We start from the raw sequence: 6,660 nt of genomic DNA on the forward strand, positions 1-6,660 counted from the left end.
GAAGATGAAGATGAAGATGAAGATGAAGATGAAGATGAAGATGAAGACGAAGATAAAGAAGAAGAAGAAGAAGAAGATGAATGATAAAGATGAATATAAAGGTAAGAAGACTGTTATGATCGACCTGTAATTCTGTAAGATGAAGATGAAGATGAAGATGAAGATGAAGATGAAGATGAAGATGAAGATGAAGATGAAGATGAAGATGAAGATGAAGATGAAGATGAAGATGAAGACGAAGATAAAGAAGAAGAAGAAGAAGAAGATGAATGATAAAGATGAATATAAAGGTAAGAAGACTGTTATGATCGACCTGTAATTCTCGCAGGAGATTTCAACGTCGAATTTTCGCTGGCCAAATCTGATGAACTGACTAAACTTTTTAAAGAAAAATTTTCACGGAAATGGTTAAGGGTGGAAATGATCCAACAACCAAAGGAGCGGCTACAATTGATTCAGTTTTTTCCAGAATTATTGACAATATTGAAATAAAAGATTTCATATCTTACTTTAGTTATTACAACCCACTAGTTAGTATTGTAGATATGGATGTTTTCGCAGGCAAAAATAATAATTAAACTTTGCAGTTGGTTATAAAAAATAAAAAATTAAAGGTCGTTAAAAAATAAGTTTTTTTTTGAATATTAGAAAATATATGCTTGTGTATGTATATTGCACATTTCTCTCCTCTTTTTCCTCTCTATTCCTCTATTAAGTTTCACTTCTTCCGCGCGTAGGGACTACACGCACTGAGTATTTTTTACATAAATATGTCAACCAATTAAAGTAGAAATGAAGTTTTTTTCAGGAGCAAGCATTGAAAACTTAAATGCCAAAACAGTAAGTGTGAGACTTTAATCCATTAAACTTTCTACTGTCTATGTACCGATCATTACTTATTATTTTTCAAACAAGGTATAAAAAAAAACGCAATTATGCTGCAAAAACAAAAAAACTACATTCTTATGCAATGAAAATGAATAACAAAATGCTCGAAGCGTTAAATTTCTTTCCGGTGACCAACACAGCGCTCAGCTGCGTGGCGGCCTAGAGGCTTCGCTGATTTGGCTGTCGACGCGCATGCATGGAGGCCAATAGCAATGCAACCACACATATCATACGAGTAAGTGTGTTGCGAAATTGGTGGCGTTTCGGTTGTGATTTCGCAGTGCGTCTGCTTCATAGACACGCTTGTTTGTTCGAGCTATTTTATTGGTGGGTGGTTGCTTGCATCTGCGCCACATTTGCTGCTGCTTTTGCAGTTGACTGATTTTGCCACATACATACATACATATGTACGTGCCTATGCAACGGGCGAAGACGAGGTATAGAAACAAACTTATAAATACTTTTAATTATAAAAATGAAAATGAAGTCAGAGTAGGGTATTATTAAACTAAGAGTATCGCAAACATTCCAAAACCAAATTTGTAAGAAAAGAAAACGACTGTATGTATAGTAAACAGAGATGCAAGTTAACTAGAGGGGTAGCAATGTAAGTATGTATATGTATGTATGCATGTGTATGCATGTGTGTGCATCGTATAGGCACATGAATGAATGAATGAATTATGTTGCTTTCGAATGTATGAATGAAATTCATTGTTGTTGCGTTATCAGTTACGCCAGCAAGAAGAAGTTAAGAGTTATGGACATACATACATACATCGCTGAAGACATACCAACCAATTGTCTGGAGTATTTTATGTTTGCAGTAAAACACAGACAACATGTAGACACGAATGCAATTAAGCTTTGTGCAACAACAGTGTTATAGAGGCGCGCATGCGCAGCTGATTGTTTGCCTTGCATTTGCGTTTATGCCAGTATGTACTTGAAGTTTACTTTGAAAGTTGATTGGCCTCTAACAGGGCAATGTATATAAGCATATATTTAGGTATCTACTTTGAATTTTTTAACACTCGCTTTGATTGAACTCTTAGAAACTTTTTTGCTAATTGCTTTCAAATTTGGACAGAATGCGAAGTTGCTCCTCCATATTAGCGCCTGATCGACAGCGTAGATGGACAAGATTACTGCCTGTACGGAACACGTAACAACGAATGCACACGACGACATGGACTTGGACTCGCGCGGGACGTAAACTGGGCTTTAGACTCGCTGGACACAATGTATGAGATTTCACTAGATGCATGGACGAGATCCCGAAAAGTCGGCGAACTTCCATACCCATTTTCCTCCGGCTCGGGTTGCGATCGTAAGATCTTTAGGGTCGCTGCAACCGGAGCAGAAGAGAAAGATAAGTTATTCAAGCTCTCGTTGCTACCTCTCGAAACTGCGACGGTGTGCCACAAGTATGAGCGACTCTGTGAGTGAAGGCACCTCAAACGCTTTCGCGAACGGAGTTGTCAATGCTATAAGTACCAGGACAGAGCTGCGCAATTCAATTCCCTTCTGGTGGCGAGAATATTCTTGCGACGTAGACACCAATTACGTCATCACCGTCCCTGGCATCCAAGAAGCAAACGACTGCGAATTCAGTATTGCTACTGTTAGACGGTGAGAATCCCTCGACCTAGGCAGATGCGATTGTCTCCACGGAAAAGCGCTGCGTTATCGCTCGTTTGCTCGAAAAATCAAATTCTCTCACGAAACGCAAAGTATTCTCGGCAAAACTGCTGCACCTGGGGATCGGAAAGCCCGCACGTGATCGTCGAGAAATTAATGCACCCTCAGAGAGTTACAGTTTGGTGCGGATTCGGTCAACAGTGTGCGCTACAGAGACATGATAAACGATTTTTTGTGGCCGAAAATCGAAGACGATTATTCGTTTCAGCAAGCTGCCACACAGCTCATGCCACAATCGATCTTTTGCGCACCAAGTTCGTTAATCGTCTCGGCGATGTCTATTCGCAAACTTGGTGCTGAGATCTTACGACATTAGACGTCTTTTTTGAGGTACCGCGAAGAACCAATGTTATGTGAATAGTCCATTGACGATTCAAGCCTTTAAGGCGAATATCGAACAAGCCATTCGTGCGCTAGAGCGAGAAACCGTCACCAAGGTCTTGGAAAACTGGGTTAACGCGATGCGCTACTTCAAAACCAGCTGAGGCAGCCACCTGCATGTGATGTTATGTTTTTTTTTTTAATTTTTAAAAAGAAGCCAATATATGGACCACCCTTTAGCAGAGTTCCTGAGAAATTGATTTGAAAATTCTTAAGCAATATTACTGAGATTTCGGTCTTTCAAAATTCGTTCATACATATGCAACGATATATGTATGTATGTATGTATGTACTTCCATTTGTATGCACGTCAACTGCTGCTCGCCGCAATTGGGCGGCGGAAGTGCATCGCAATTCGGTTGTAACGAGCGTTTGGCCTTTAGCATGAATCCATGTGAATATTTAATGCGTTTGCCACACGCCACACGCCACAGCCCAGTTCAGCCCGGCATTTCCTTAGCAAATCATTACCCCACCACAAGTCTTCGCCTCATCAAACACTATTACTGGATTTATTATTGCGCGCTAGTGTTTGTTGTTATGTATTTCTTATGCTTCTTCTTCAACAAACTAAGGCATTTCTTCCGTTGGGGTCTCTGTTTGCTCCAAACCGGACGCACGTGTTCATTTTCATTAAAAGCAGTGCAAAGCGGGCTCCAAGAAAAAAAACGAATGTGTGCATATGATATGCTATAAAAAAAAAGTAACAACAGTAGCGCGAATACATAGAGCAATGAATGAGTGATTGCAGCAAGTACAAATAAAAAATAACCAAGAGTGTGTGTGTTTGTGTTTGTATATTTGCTCTTAGCAGCTGTGGCTATCGCAGCTCTGAGCAGATGAGGCGCATGCAAGCAAATATGCAACCACCGGCCAATGGCTGGCTGCGCTCAGTGAGCAATGTTGTTTTGTAATTTTATTGTTGTCGATTTAATTTTTTTTTCTATTTGTTAATTTTTTTTTTATTTGTTAATTTTATTTCGCTACTGCTGCATTTTACTGATATCAGCTAAAAAAAGAGTTCAACAAATTGCTAAACGCCGACGAAAGCGTTTTATAACTACTGAGCAAGTGGTGCGGGCAGCCATGGCATTAGCATTCGAGTTGGCGGCCGGACGCCGCGTAGAGGCCACCCAGATAGCCATCAATGAGGACGCTTTTAGTAATCATAAACTTGTTAATGCAGTGCTTAATTATTAAGCGATAGATTTATCAATTTCACAAGTATTTCAAGTGCTACTTATATAAGCGTGTTTCAGCATAGCAGCATCTATATTGCACATTCCTTTGTTCCAAAATCATATCATTAAATCGTTATTTATTAAAATTTTGTTCAGGAAATCCGAATACTTTGTTGGGAAACGTGGAAGCATGTATACTAGGGTGGTCCAAAATAACTTAAGTCGTAATTTTAATGCGCTCACCCCCCTAGGATTGTTCTATATCGAAAAAAATATACCAACATTTTTAATTTTGACATCAAAAAATATTTAGAGTTCGCTCGAACCGCTTAAAGTTGTCCATGTATTTTATGTGGGAGAAAAAATTGGTAGAAATGGTGTACAATTCTCGAAGATTAATATTTTTCGATTGGAAAACCCTGGTTCTCTTCAGAAGTTGTTTCGTATTCAACTTCTTGTTCGCGTTCGCATTTGCATTCGGGTTCGTATTCGTATTCGTATTTGATTTTGGGTTCGTATTCGTTTTTTCATACGTCTTCATCGTCTTCTTCGTACTAGTGTTCATCTTCGTTTTCGTTCGTGTTCGCATTGTCCTCATCTACCCCTATTTCATATTCTATTCTACATACCTTCGTAATCGCTTTCGCCTTCATATTGGTCTCGGTTTTCCTTTTGGTCTTCGTATTCCTATTCGTTTTCATCTTCGTAATTTTCTTCGTGTTCGTATCTGTGTTCGTATTTACTTTTAATGATATTTTTCTCATGAGTTGGTAGTTCACTCCGGCCTTTTAAGGAAGACACAAGCAAAAGATAGAAAACCAAACTTAAGTGTTTTCTAAGCAGTGAATAAAACTTAAACAAGTAATTTTTAAGCAAAAAACACAACCGACTTCAGTTCTAACATAAAAATGTAGGAGTACCGTTAATCTTTTCGTGATCCAATGATCGGATATAAACCAAATTAGTATGGGAAATCGGTTGACCTGGTCCAAAGTTATGCGGTAACATACATACAAAAAAAAAAAAAAATATTCCGACGAATTGATAACCTTCTCCTTTTTTTGAAGTCGGTTAAAAATAACTTTTGTTTACCAACCATAACTTATTTTCTGAGCAAAAAATAAAACTTTAAAAATTATCATTAAAAAGTTTTTTTTTTTTTAATAAACGTTATAACAGTTAGGCCCCTGATTTTAAGGAGTATTTTAAGCGCGGTCCAGATGATGCAAGATTCTGGATTGAGCCGAAATATTTTGATGTGGGAAAAAGAGAAAATTAAATAATTTATTTTTTGTATGAAGTGTGAGGCATTCTAATGTACTTATTTAAAAATGCATTGAAATATCACACACCGTCTTCAAAAGAGTCACAACTCAAAAAAATACGTTTGGCAGAAAATGCGAAAAACCATTCCTTAGTACATGATAATCATATGGGCAAGGGCGACTTTACCTTGGGTTTTTTTTTGTTAACAAATTATAACAAAAATTTGGTCCAGCTTTTGCTGAAAGGTAAATAAAAGCTCTGCGTACATTTTTAGCGCATAATTTCAAAAATGCCACATTTTGAGTTGTGACTGTGCGTTTTGAAGACGGTGTGCGATATTTAGTTCTGATTACATATATCTAAGTGAGGTGGAAGGGTTTCATTGAGTGGTCACTGTAACGACTTCGGTGTCACTCATCGCTTTGTATATACATACATACTACATACATATGTATGCCTGTATGTCTATGTTTATTTGCAAAACTTGGCAACAATTGGCTGCACACCATCAAACTCCTTAAATGCACTGTTAAACTTGTGTTGCATATATCTAATTGTCTGTCATAAATAGCGTATAGTGACGAATAGGCAGATATGAATCGCACGATGGCAATCAGTTGTACATACATACATATGTACATATTTAGTGAGCGTGAAGAAGATATGCTACATTCGCATGCAACTAAATAGTATTAACGTTTAAACTTAACATGCATATACATATTTAGTTATTGCTTACAATTTGCATGTATTGTGTAACTGCAATACTGTGGTTGTTGCTTGATGTTTTACGGTGGCCTTTACTTGCTTGGTGAATGGGCTCACCACGGCCGTCGGTGATGTTCTGCTGAATGGTCAGTATGAAAGTACGTGCATATATAATACATATATAAATCCATAGGTATGTATGCAGTTCGCATTTTCGTTATCATTCGCGCATGGCACTGAGAGCGCTTTGACCTTGTTTCATTTTATTTTCCACTTTAAAAGTTTAATGGCCTCATAATGCATTTCATTAATTGTGTTTTAGTTTTAACAATTTAAAATAATCACATTTTATTGTCTGTTCAAGTACAAAGCTAGGGTAGTGCAGCTGCATACATATGTGTGGTGAAATTGTATTGTATTTAAATGGACTTTAAACTGCCTTTCATAACTCAAACAAAAATCGAATACAGCTCCACTTAGATCAATTAAATGTCTGCTGAAATTGAGTTGTTACGCTGCTAGGGCCAGTTTTCGA

At 37.7% G+C, this 6,660-nt stretch overlaps 1 protein-coding gene across 1 annotated transcript in view; it reads right to left on the reverse strand.

Annotated features, from left to right (window-relative positions):
* The window catches only part of LOC118746679 (bifunctional peptidase and arginyl-hydroxylase JMJD5-like), a gene marked incomplete at its 5' end in the record, with an annotated part of 146,810 nt that extends 141,874 nt beyond the window's left edge, over positions 1 to 4,936 (reverse strand). The window contains 1 exon segment of the mRNA XM_036480561.1: positions 4,781 to 4,936.
* Positions 4,937 to 6,660: the final 1,724 nt, after the last annotated feature.

Source organism: Rhagoletis pomonella, unplaced genomic scaffold (genome assembly GCF_013731165.1).
Source record: "Rhagoletis pomonella isolate Grant_MI unplaced genomic scaffold, Rhpom_1.0 Rhpom_scaffold_00011, whole genome shotgun sequence".
NCBI lineage: Eukaryota > Metazoa > Arthropoda > Insecta > Diptera > Tephritidae > Rhagoletis > Rhagoletis pomonella.